Source organism: Mustela nigripes, chromosome 5 (genome assembly GCF_022355385.1).
Source record: "Mustela nigripes isolate SB6536 chromosome 5, MUSNIG.SB6536, whole genome shotgun sequence".
Classification (NCBI taxonomy): domain Eukaryota; kingdom Metazoa; phylum Chordata; class Mammalia; order Carnivora; family Mustelidae; genus Mustela; species Mustela nigripes.
In genome coordinates this window covers 91,904,942-91,918,544 of record NC_081561.1, presented here as the reverse complement: position 1 = coordinate 91,918,544, position 13,603 = coordinate 91,904,942, and the positions used below count along the sequence as shown (strand labels likewise).

Genomic DNA, 13,603 nt, shown 5'->3' with positions numbered 1-13,603 from the left:
TTAACTGCAAGACTAAAAAAAATCACAGGAAAAAAGCCATGAGTTCCGTGCTTGGCTTTCTCCTCCTCTGGAATTCTGCTGCTCTCCTTGGTATTGAAACCGCACTCCTTGGTAGGTGAACTTGGTCTCGGCTGGATTTCTTGTTGATCTTCTGGGGGAGGGGTCCTCTCTAATCCTTACAGGAGACTCTATAATATGCCTCAGGGACATCAAAGAACTAAAAATGCAAACTCAGTAACAGAAACACTAATAGAAAGTAAAGTTGAACATCAGTACTCTGGGAAAATAACTTTCTGTGAGATGTAAAGTTGAACGTCAGTAACTTTCTGTGATATGTGAGGCTATGGAAGAAATCTCAAAGAAAAAGATAACCAAATTTGACTAAATGAAATGCAGAATCTCTCTGCAACAAAAAAGAATAACAATTTTAAGGATTAAACAAGAGACTGGAAGAAAATGTTTGCACAAAACATAATAGACATTGTGTAGGGACTCAATATTATGTGCAGAGATGATCCCAATTGGTAAGAAAATAACATGACAATAAATTATTGAGCAAAACATGTAGAAAGGCATTTCACGGGAGACAAAATATTCTTAATACAAATATGAAATCATCTACTATTTAGCAAATAAATACAAATTAAAAATAAGACATTAGTTCAGACTTACTGTCTTAGCCAAAAATGAGTGGGGAAATCAGGACATAATATTTATCTATGCTTTAGTTACTAGGACAAGATGGAAAGAATACAAAATGAAAACACATTTTCTGTACATGGAAGGGCACAGAGGGTACTAAGTAAGCTAAGAGAAATAAGTCAGACAAAGACAAATACTGAATGATTTCAAAACAAATGAAAAAATAAAACAGATACAGACTCATAATTACAGAGAGCAAACTGGTGATGTCAGAGCGGTGGGAGGTGACAGGATAGGAGAAGTAGATGAAGGTGATTAAGAAGTACAAACTTCTTGTTATAAAATATGTAAGTCACAGGAACGTAAAGTACAGCATAGGGAATATAGCCAGTATTATTGTAACAATGTTGTCTGGTGACAGATGGTAACTGTACTTACGGTGGTGAGCATTTTGTAATATATACATATGTCAAATCACTATATTGTACACCTAAAATTAATGTAATATTTATATACTATGTTTCAATTAAAAATATTTTTAGGGGAGCCTGGGTTGCTCAGTTGGTTAGGCTTCTGCTTTCAGCTCAGGTCATGATCCCAAGGTCCTGGGATCAAGCCCCACATGGGCTCCCTGCTCAGCAGGGAGCCTGCTTTTCTCTCCCTGCCTATGCCTGCCGCTCCCCCTGCTTATGCACAGTCTCTCACTCTCTCTCTCTCTCTGATAAGTAAATAAATAAGAAATCTTTCAAAAAATTTAAAAAATAAAAATAAATCTTTAAAAATCCTTATTCTGGGATGCCTGGGTGGCTCAGTCGGTTAGGCTGCTGCCTTTGGCTCAGGTCATGCTCCCACGGTCCTGGGATCGAGTCCCACATTGGGCGCCTTGCTCAGCAGGGAGCCTGCTTCTCTCTCCGCTTCTGCCTACCACTCTGCCTGCTTGTGCGCTCGCTCTCTCTCTCGCTCTCTCTAATAAATAAATAAATAAATAAATAAATAAATATCCTTATTCTGTGTTCATGGTGTTATCGGTGGTGGGTACAGGTATGACAATGTCAACAGAAAAGAGGAAGTGTTTATAGCACTGAGTTTCAACAAAGGGCAATTAAAAACCTGACAAATTTTCCAATTAAACAAAACATACTAACTAACTGGGATTTTCCTCTTTCAGATAAGTTGACACTGCTGACATTTTGATTCTTTAGGGAACAAGTTCCATCTTCTAAAGAGTTTTCAAAAGGAGAAAATATTTCATCTTACCAACATAGCCTTTTATTAAGAAATCCCAATTTTTAATAAAAATATCAAAGTTAAACTAATTTACAATTAACAACGTATTCAACCAGATTCACAGTGGCCTCATTTTTAACCTGTACTTCAGCAATAACTACACAAAATAGAAAGTAGAAGAACAAACGTCGAGAGCGATTCCCTAACCATTCATGCACTCCCTATATACAGTATTTACAGTAAAAGCAAGATAAAAAGTTAGAGCATAAATTGATTTGTCTTGAAATAAACCAAGGAACCTGCCAAGACATGAGAAGAAAGATATAAGAAAACATGGTAAATGGTCATCACAGGACATTACATGTCTGTTCACGGAAAGTCATACTTCAAGCCCGAGTTATATTTTCACTTACAATATGCTTTTTTTCCCCAAGATTTTATTTTTTTATTTGAGAGAGAGCAAGCAGGAGGGGCAGAGGGAGAGGAAGAAGCAGACTCCCCACTAAGCAAAGAGCCCGTTGCCGGGCTCGATCCCAGGATCCTGGGATCATGACCTGAGCCGAAGGGAGACACTTAACCCACTGAGCCACCCAGGAGCCCCTGCATAAACTCTAAGTTTAGTATCAATGTTATTCCAAGATGCTGGATGGTGTGGACGTGTCTAAGTGGACTTACGTGAGACCCAGAAGAGCATTCTGTTCCTCCATCTATGTCCAATAAGTGCTGCTCCCTGATGACATAATCCTCCCTTCCCTACACTCTGCCGGGTGGATGGTATTTTTAGTAATTAAAGTAGACATTCACAGGATAAATATGCACATGTTCGCACTTGACATATTTGCTTTGTGATATCACGTTAAATAAGAAATATGTTCTCGGGGTACCTGGGTGATTCAGTGGGTTAAAACCTCTGCCTTTGGCTCAGGTCATGATCCCAGGGTTCTGGGATCAAGCCCCACATCAGGCTCTCTGCTTGGCAGGGAGCGTGCTTCCCCTCCTCTCTCCCTGTCTCTCTGCCTAGTTGTGATCTCTGTCTGTCAAATAAATAAATAAAATCTTAAAAAAAAAAAAAAAGAAAGAAATACGTTCTCAAAAGAGAACTAATTTGGTTACTTTCTCAACCCAGGGATCACCTCTTTACTCAGATACTATAGGTTATTTGCTTAATGTGATAGAGTATAGTAGAAGATCTGCAGGAGATTCACAGGTTTAAAAATCCAGAGATCACAATTCCTGCCCTGGATGTAGTTTATAATTAATGGGGGGGGGGGGGAGCCGGTACAGAAATACTAAAAGTGCAAGAACTGACCAGAAAAGGAGAACAAGGGCCTGGCGTGAGCTGCAGGGTCATGAGTAGGCTCTGAACTTCAACACCATTGCTGCACCCTCTCTCACCAGGACCAAGAATGTGAAGCGGGAAGATGAGGAGTGAGAACAGACATTGACCACTGAGCAAATGTGCTTCAAACTTGATCTGTAACAGAGCCCGGAAGCAAAGTTGTCAAGTACCTTCCAAGGGCATCATCCTCAAATTCTTAAAATTAACTTTTAAAAAATTGGGATATAAGCCCATGGTTTTCGGAGCTTTACATGTATTTTCTTTACTATATATAACATATTAAAATATTAATTAACTTCAAGGGGTGCCTGGGTGGCTCAGTGGGTTAAGCCTCTGCCATCAGCTCAGGTCCTGATCTCAGGATCCTGGGATTGAGCCCAGCATAGGGCTCTCTGCTCAGCGGGGAGCCTGCTTCCTCCTCTCTCTCTGCCTGCCTCTCTGCCTACTATTTCTGTCAAATAAATAAATAAAAATTTAAAATAAATAAATAAAATAAAATATTAATTAACTTCAAGCAGTGGCACATCAAATGATATGCAAGGAGACTTCCTTCTCTGCTCCTGGCTCTCTATTTTCCTCATTAAAGGAAGGAGGCATGTTCTTGACCTCTTTTTGCCAACCTGTGTGTTCACATACTGCACACACACACACACACGAAGGACACACACGAAGGAGACACACACACACACACACACACACACACACACACACACACACACGTGAAGGACTGGTCGACTTGAAATTAGATAGACCAAAAGATTTTCCTTTGTTACAAAGAGGCCCTTTCTCTTGGAATCAAAGCCAGCCTCATAGCTTCTATTTTAATAGATTTCAGGAAAATGGGAAACTCTCTGACCTCAGACTGAGCTGGATGACTGGCTCTATGATCTCACACCTTCTGGCACTTCCTCTTTCCTGATGCTTACTATAGTCTATTGTTAACTGTTTAATTGCCATCCTCTCTGCTTACCCCTAAGTTCCATAAGGGGCTGTACCTGTTGTGTTTGCCATGTACCCTGGAGCACCCAGCATAAAGCATAAAATGTCCTAGGAGTTATCACTCTTTTTTAGGTAACTAATACTTCCTGCAATGACCAGGCTCAGAATTGGTAGGTTTCAAAGTGTCTTCCCTTTTGAAAAACAATAATCCCTATTTCAATGAATAAGAAAATATATTTTCTTGTCATAGTTCTCTTTCTCATCCTATTGGATGGTCATTTGAAATTATAAGAGTATGTCTCAAAGCTTCATCGGAGATAAATTTCTTGGAACCTTCTTATTCTCCTAGAACGTTTACTGATTCCTATAAATGCACTGACTTCTCCCCACAACTATTCAAGGAATTTGGCATCTCTCACCCAGCTGGTAGAGGGCCACATCAGACTCATTTCTCTCTCTTTCCAGCAATCTGGGGCGGAAGCCAGCCAAAGAATTCAGGATAGTCTCTCAAGACCACACCAGAGAATTTCTATGAAAGACAAGGGGTAAATGTAGCTCTATCAAACCTGCTGGGAATAAGGCTCATGTGTTCCTCTGTTGTCCCAGTTTTCATAACTTCTTGCTTATTTAAAGAATCCCACTAGCCTTGGTCACCATCAAAAGCATAACAGTCTTGGTCAATGGTTCTCAAATTATAGTATGGATAAAAATCTCCTGGAGAAAATTTTTTGAAAATAACAGTTCATAGGCTCCACTCTTAAAGATTCTGTTCCAATAGATATCAAATGTGGACCTGGACTTTCTGGTTTTTTTGTTGGGTGTTTGGTTTGGGGGCTCATTTTTAAAGACTCCAAGAAATTCTGATGATTATAATCTACAGGCTACATATTGAGAGTCACTGGACTGGTCTGGTCTTTTCAAAGGCATAGAAAGATGTGAGAGGGAAGAAGGGAGAAATGAGAGAGAAAACATAGGTTAATATCACAAAATTATTTGCCATTCAACAATGGTAAAGTCCTGAATTACAGCAAAAGCCAGTATGCATTATACCTTGTTCTGCGTCTGGACAGCCAAGGGCTTTTGTTAACTGTGGGCGTCAGAAGTGAGTTTTCTATGAGGCACCATCTCTCCACTCATCCCAGCCTTCAAACACTGGGCTTCCTTTCTGCTCCTCATCTTCCTAGGATTAAAGCTACTTTGTCTTCTTGCTACCTGTGTCAGCTATTCTAAATCCTTAAGGGCCTTGGAAAAAATGCCAACTTTCTGGGCTCCACTCAGCAGAACAATAGTCTGGGTCAAAAGACACAAACAAGGCTGCAGCAGAGAATGCTCTCTTCCAATGGTTGCGGATGATGAGATATTCAGATCTTCCAATGGTTGTGGATGATGTGATATTCGGAACCCCTTCAGGACCAAGGCCCTCACTCCCCCAGCTGCCAGAAATGTTGGCTCCTGAAGGCTCAGAGCTCCAGGAATTGCCTTTGACTGAAGGAATCTGCACCTCGTGCCTGGGTGTAGCCCATATCCAGTGAGTAGTCAATGCAGGGAATGCCAATGACCAGCTAGCTTGCATGCAGAGCAATTCTGAAGGGCCATTCCTGCTCCAAAGTTTACTGCTCTTGGGGTCCCACTGTGCCTGTGCTGAAGTTTAATTTCTCCTTCTGCATAATCCTGATGCTCTCTCTCCCTGACAAGTGCTGTTCCCACATCATTTCCCATAAATCTCCTGTCTGCAAACCTCACCGTCTATTTGCAAGGAATGTGACCGAAGATGCTGAACTTGCCTTTTTCAGTCAAGCACTGACAGCACAGTGTAGTGGACCTCTGTATCTGGCCGCCTGGGTAATCGGGTGGTTGCTTAATTTCTCTAAGTGTGTCCTTCCTCAAGTATAAAATTCGAATACAGATGACAACAATAATACTTACCATTTCTGTTTTGCCAGGTTTTTATGGGAATTAAAAGAGAAAACATGTATGAGAGTACTTTGAAATAATACTATTAGCTAACATCACCACATCCTGGTTTACCACGTAGTAATCAAGGAAGAGGGGAGGAAGAGGTAGGATATCTACCAATATGATATAGTTCATCTTACATACTGGGTGCTACTTTCTCAAATCAACATATTTGTTACTAATCAATACAGCGAGGCACACAATAAAAAAAAAAAAAAGAAAGAAAGAAAAAGAAATAAAACCAGGAGGTCTGGTGCATATTACCACAATCCCGAAACTGAAACAGAAGACAGAACAATATTTGTTCACTGTTTCCATGTGAAGATAGCAACAGAGCAATTTCCACTCCTCTCTAAAGTCAGAATTCACATTTTTACACAATAAGTTATGCAATGAGTAATGGAATCTCTTTTACAACTTTGAACAGGGAAACAAGTACATAAAATAAGGAATACTTTTCCAGGCAACTAAGTATTTTCTGGATTACCTCGATACTGTATCCACTAAAAAGAAAAGAAAAAAAATACACAAATCAAGTTGAAAATGCTGTTAGTTCAAAAAGAGTAACTGGAAATTATCAATTCTAAAACTGTGCTTTTTATTAAAAACTACCAAATTACTGAGTCTTATCAAGAACTTCTATGAGTTACACAAATAATGTCCTGAATCCTCAGAAGGAGTGGCTAACAAACGGCTTAATCTAACAGATGGCTTTATTATCAGCAAAAGTCACAGAATGATTATAACTAGAAGGAAGCTGAAGGACCTATGAAATCTTCCAAGTTCAGTGATGCTCTGCTCTCAGAGAAACCACAGTTGAAATGAAGAGGCAAGACAAAGCCACATGAAATATTAGCCAAAATCCTTCTGTTTCTTATGAGAGCACTGAATGAATTACAGGCAGGCATACAGGATTTCAGACCAAAGGGTGATCATGTGGGCTGGATCATTTCAGAAGGCTTCATGTCTCCCCATATAGTGGGAAGCTATGTTTCCCCATATAGTGTCTTCCCATATAATGGGAAGCTATAAATACCATGATTTCCTGTTAAGCCTAAAGAAATCCTGAATGAAACATGTCCTTCATGTGTGGAGAAAGTATTTTAAAACTTCAAACTTAAGACGAGTTTGCCGATTCAGTTTGGGTAGAATATTAATTCAGAGCTTATAACCCTTAAATAGTTCAAAGAAGAGGTTTCTCGTGAAAAAAATTAGGCCCTGCTTGCTGAACAAATATCAAAGTCTTAACCTAACTCATGAAATCAAGAGAACAGTGAAGAGCTGAGGCCAGATTTGGGGGGGAAGTGGGAAGCTAGGCTTGTTTGTCAAAAATAATTTTATTGGGACCAAAGGACTCTACCTGGATACTAAAAATAGAAAACAGGCCCCAGCCCCTAGAAATCTGAGTCATTTTGCCTATTAAAATCAAGAGGACTGGTGGGGGGCGGGCAGGAGGACACTGCAGGCCAGTTTCACTTAGTAAGATTCTGGAAGTCAGAGGCAGGTAAGCACCTGCTTCAGGGTAAAACCAGACTAAAATGGGCCCCAGAAGGCAGATCACAAACCAGGAGTCTAAGGTTTGGAGTTTTCCAGCCAGAATTTGTTAGCAATTTTCCTACCATTGGAACCTGCTCTGTCGATTAATATCCCCTGGCCAACATTTCTGTTTCCCCACATGAGGGATACTACAGATTTCAGCAGCAGATCACTGACTGCACTTAAGAAATGCAAAGCAGTAATAATCAGTGTTTGGGGAGAGTGGTAATCAAGGCAGCTCCAAAGACATTTGTTGAAGTTTTGGAAATTCACAGCCAGAGTGAGTTTCCATAACAGTGTTTACAATTCCCAGGATAAATTCTCTGATTATTCTAGGCTTATTCCTCTTTTTTTTTTTTTTTAAAGTGCAAAATGGTGGTTTTATTAAAGCTTGAAGACAGGACCCTTGGGCAGAAAAAGCTGCTTTCCCCAGATTGTGAGAAAGAACTGATTAAATACTTTGGTAGGGGTAGAGGAGTAAAGATAAGGGGAGTTTCTAGGCTTATTCCTAGACCAACCAAATATATCTTGGGGTGAAGGTAGGGGGAACAATGCCATGCAGCACAATAGGGCCACTGAGGGCCCATCTTACATATTGGGCCATCCCTGGATGAGGAAGAATTATTGATGTCAAGACAGTGATTTGAGTTGACCGCTGTGTCTGAGACTTTGTTCCCTCATTCATTCACTTACTCAACCACTCATGTATGCATTCATTCATTCTTAAAGATGCCATATCAAAGCAATGTGTTTCAGAACGTAAGCTCTGGAACCAAATACATAGGATCAATTGCTAGCTCTATCAGTTACTAACATTACACTTTCTTCACCTGTCAAAAGCAGTCAGTTATAGGACCTAACTCACAGGAATACAATGAGAAATAAAAGACTGAATTCACATAATGAGCCTAGAATAGTGCCTGGCCCTAATAAGCGCATTATACATTTTAGCTATTACTATTCATTGTATAAGGGCCCCATGGTCCCTTAGCACAAACCTATTATTCTACTTATGTTCCTATCCTAATCATTAACTAGGAATGTAGGAGTCATCCTATACACCTTCCTCTCCCTCACTGTCTAGCCCTAAAGATGTGGTCAAGTTCTTCTCATTAGACATGTCAGCTCCTTCCCTCTTTTCCAATCCTCACTATCACTGCCTGACTAAAACCTTCTCCAATTTCTTTTCTCAAATATTATAGTAATCTCCTGTGTGTCTCCCTAAAACTAGTATTGTACTCATCCAACCTATTCTCCACTTTGATTCTAAATTGTCTTTCCAAAAACACATATCTAACAAAATCACTCATCTGCTGAAGTCTTCTATAGCATGAAGTCACAGGTCCAACATGGCACATGGGACTTGGTGATGTGACCCAATCTGCCTCCGCAGCCCTCACCCTGTGCCCATACTAACCAGCCTGACAGTACAGTGCTGATGTTTCTGCTGAGTCAACTATCCCTCCATCTGCCTCTTACATTGAGAGTCATTATCTAATCAATAAATACTTCCTAATACCTGCCATGATGTAATGCCTGTACCAAGGTCAGGGAGTACAATGATGAAGAACATACTCGATCCTTTCTTTCTCATAGTAACTTTGAGGCCCTCGAGGGAGAAGTGAAATATGAAAACTGAAGTAGAGTTGTCTCAGACTTAGCATTCTTTCCCCCACTAGTTGGAATACTAGTGACATACCTTATGGAATTGTAGAAATTAAATATATTTTGGCATCCAGTCCAAAAGTACCTCACCAGACTTTAATCTCAACTGTAAACTGTGACACAGTAGCTTTAGTCATCACTAAATGACTTGTACATTTGACTTGTACAGCTGTGATGTGTTAGGAAGAATTGATTTGACTGCTAAAAAACAATAACCAGAAAGTTGTTTCAATATGGTATTATAAACTTATAGGCCATTAACTAGCCTCTCTGGTTTTTTTTTTAAGATTTTATTTATTTATTTGATAGACAGAGATCACAGGTAGGCAAAGAGGCAGGCAGAGAGAGAGGAAGGGAAGCAGGCTCCCCACTGAGCAGAGAGCCCGATGCGGGGCTTGATTCCAGGGTCCTGGGATCATGACCTGAGCCAAAGGCAGAGGCTTTAACCCACCGAGGTTTAAGCCACCCAGGCATCCCGCCTCTCTGTTTTTAAAAGGTAAGTAACTCTGAGTGTCTGCCATTGTCTGGGGGTAATAAGAAGCTGGGTTTGTTTGGTTTTTTAGCATAGTTATTAAATAATATGAAATATGGTTAATTCAAACACTTTAAGAATCATGCCTTTCTAATTAAAGCATTGCTAAATCACTCATTAAATGAAATGCTTACTGAATAAGCACAGCTTATTCATTATGCTGACACAGTTCATTCAAATCTGCAGAAACATATTGGGACGGAAGCTCTAGCATGGACACAGATTTGTCAGAGCGCCGGTCTCCTTCATGGGATTTTCCAACCGTCCACACTAATGTTTATGGCCCTTTTCAGCAACACCGTATCTTATTCATGACTATAACCAGAGCTCTCTGAAAAGGCACAGAGGAGGTGTTTGATAACTGTTTGCTGGGCTGACCTCAGCTCAACTCAGCTCCAACAGAGATGCTGTCCCCTTCTCTACTGTGTCTTAAGACAGTTGTACAGTCCTTTCTGAAGAGCCACAATCCAGCTGCATTGGAACCTATCAGCTTAAATACCTTCTAACAGGTATCCACCATCTTAAATACCTTCTAACAGGTATCCACCATCTTCAAATATTTTCATGTGGCACTAATTTCCTAAAAACAAACTGTCCAAAATATTTGAATTCAGAGAGTGACATTCAATCCCTATGTAAAATGACGTTTTTCTACCATACCATACCATGCCATACCAGTGAAAGTAATAACATATGGCTTTTACTTACTTTTCTCTTGGGCCTCTGCAGCAAAGCACATGATTTGAATATTTATCTTACATCAGCCTAGTGACCCTAGCTGGTAGGCGGTACCATCAGTAGCTTTAGGAAACTGAAAACTTGAACTGTTACTTCCTATACCACCAGTCCCAGTTTAGCAGCGCAAGAACTTTACATCTTAGTCTTACTTTACACACACCCAGAGCAAACCTCACTTTTCAAAAGTTCATTAACAAAGCCTCATAATTAAACGAGCAGCGCTGTGAGTCATTTTTGGATACCCCTGTGGAAATAACAACTCCTCCCTCTGCTGAGAAACGCCTTCAACAAGTGCATGAGAACCACAGGAAGTAATACAGATCTCAGCTATTGTCAGAGAAGTCTAGAATTCCCTCAGGACCGTGTGGTTCTTGAAGTTTCCTTGCCACTATTTCTTGTCTTTATTCTTCTAAAAAAAATAAAGTCTTTTTATGTCGGCTTGGAAGGAGCTATTTCAAGGCAATATCAATTTCTCTGTATTTTCTGGCTCCTGATTCCCATTGTTAAGTTCAAGTTCAGAAGTACCCATCCCGGTGTTTTTGAGAAAGTGCAACCTAAAATTGGGAGTGACCAGCAACTGGGTGGCTCAGTTGGTTAAGCAACAGACTCTTGATTTCTGCTCAAGTCATGATCTCAGTGTCCTGAGATCATGCCCTGAGTTGGGCTCTGCGCTGGGTGTGGATCCTGCTTTAGAGTCTCAGTCTCTCTCCCCCCCCCCACCCGCCCCCCTCCTCACTCTCTCATAAGTATATGAAGGAAGGGAGGGAGAGAACAGGTGATCACAGCGAAGTAATGTCCCTGGTAATTCAGAAGACCTTCAGTCTCTCGACTTAAAACCAAAGTAGTCTTAGGTGCACACTTAGTAAGGAAAGCCTATCAACAGGTACCTGAAATAATTTGTTACGAAGCCCTAAATGCGCGGTCCCTTGCCTATTGGGACCGGGGGGGGGGGGGGGGGGGGGGCCCCCCGCTGTACAGGAGAAACTCAGGGCCGAGTTCCCTAAGGCGCGAGGCGGCGGCATGAGCCCTCGGGCCAGACCCGAAATCCCCCCAAAGCCACCCCTGGAGGCCCCAGCCAGCTAGGCCAACCGGCGCCCCCCGCGGCTCTCCGCGCACAGCCTAGCGGGGCGCATCCTCGCTCCTGGAGCAGTTAAGGAGAGAAAGTCAGGTACAAAGGCGGAAAACGAACCAGGAAAGGACGGAGCGTGCGAACCAAGAAGGGCGCGGGTCCCACGCTGGGAGTCGTGAGACGGAAGGAAACCTGTTGCGAGACGCCAGGCGGCGAGGCTCCCGGCGCCTCCCGCTGCCGGGACTGGGCTGCTGCTCAGTCACCCGAGCTCCGCGCCGCCGCCGCCGCATCTGGACGCCACCGGCCCAGCCCCTGGAGTCGGCAGCGCCCACAGCTGGGGGAGCAGGCCCCGCCCCGGGACGACTGCACCGCCCCCCCCCGCGCCCCTCCCCGCCCCGCCCCGAGTCCGTGCGTCCCGAGAGCAGGCGGTCTGGCTCGGCCCCCTCCGGCCGCCTCTGCTCTGCTGGGAGCCCACGGGCGCTCTCCGCGGGCTGCTCGAGGCACCTCACCGGCTCCCCAATCTCCGCGCAGGGAGGGGGCCCGGAGGCCCCGGACTTTCCCCGGGAATCCCCCTGGCGCTGGTGACGTTTGCCGGCCGCTGCGTTGGGCGCGGCGCGGACGCGCGGGGCAGGTTCTGGGTGTGGGTGTGACTGCGAGAGGCTGGGGCTGGCGCGCACCTGAGGGACCCGCCAGGAGGCGGGCAGGAAGGCTGAGCACCGTCTTGCCAGAACCTCCTCGGACTCACCCCTTTCAAGTAGCCCTGAGACCCAGCGGGGTTCATTCATTTAGTCAGAACCGACGGAGAGTCCGCTCAGGGACTGGGGATGCTCTCCCGGTTAAAAGTAGCGCCGAGACCCTGTCCTCGACGACCTGGCATTCCAGTGCGGAAAGATAAACGGATAAAGGTTGTATTATGTGAAATGGTGGTATCTCGAAAAACAAGACTGAAGCTCAAAAGTTAGGAAATACTAAAAACAAACAAACCCAAAAAACAAACAAACAAAAACAACCCTCATTGATGGGGAGTTTCAGAGAAATGAAGAAGCCAACTGAGAGAGTTTCCAATGGCTGAAGCTAGAACAATTTGAGAAAATTAACAAATAAAGTGGTATTAGACTGCAATCCAAAGTAAAAAGAAAATCCATGAGTTTCTAATGATATAAGTAGTTGAATGAATAAATAAATGGTGGAGAGGTGATAAATCTCTCCTGCGAAGAATTTGTAAAAGTTTAAACTTCTCACTCCTTAAATATGGGGTGCTCAAAGTGACTAATCCCAAAATGTAAGGTATGGAAGGGGGGGAAAAGAGTAATTTCATAGTGGGGACACCTAAAAAACAGGGCCTCAGCCAAATGATCAAGGTCAACATTAATGGTCATAAATATATCGTTGTTAGTATAAGCACTTGATATGTGATGAAAATGTCACTTTACCTCTGTGGCCTTCCTCCCCAGGCCCATAACCCCAGTTTATCATAAGAAAAACATCAAATTCCAACAGAGGAACATCCTGCAAAATACTCCACCAATATTTCTCTAAGCTGTCAATGTCATCAAAAACAACAAAATTCTGAAAAACAGCCACAGCCTAGAGGAGGCTAAGGAGACATTACACCTAAATGTGTGTTGTATCCTGAATGGGATCCTACAACAGAAAAAGGCCATTGGGTAAAAACTAAGGAGAGGTCACCTAAGTGGTTCCGACCATTAAGAGTCTGCTTCCTGATTTCAGTTCAGGTCATGATCTCAGGGCTGTGAGATGGAACCTTAGAGGGTGCTCCCTTCAGCAGGAAGTCTGATTGAGATTCTCCATCTACCCCCCCCCACCAAGTTCCTGCTCTTGATCTCTCCCTCTCTCAAATAAATAAATTAATCTTTTGAAAAAACAAATAAACTCTGAATAAAGTATGGATTTTCATTAGCAGTACAGTATCAAGATTGGTTCATTAGTTGTGATGATA

The 13,603-nt window shown here is 42.6% G+C and overlaps 1 protein-coding gene across 2 annotated transcripts in view; it reads right to left on the bottom strand.

Annotated features, from left to right (window-relative positions):
- STX11 (syntaxin 11) overlaps window positions 1–13,603 on the bottom strand; it is a 47,746-nt gene that overhangs the window by 25,891 nt on the left and 8,252 nt on the right. Inside the window, exon 1 of one of the 2 annotated variants that reach the window (XM_059399197.1) lies at window positions 11,764–11,986. The exons of the other annotated variant lie outside the window; for it this stretch is intronic. The gene's annotated coding sequence lies outside the window, so the exon portion shown is untranslated. Of the gene's footprint in view, window positions 1–11,763; window positions 11,987–13,603 lie in introns of those variants that run through there. 2 annotated transcript variants of the gene reach the window in all.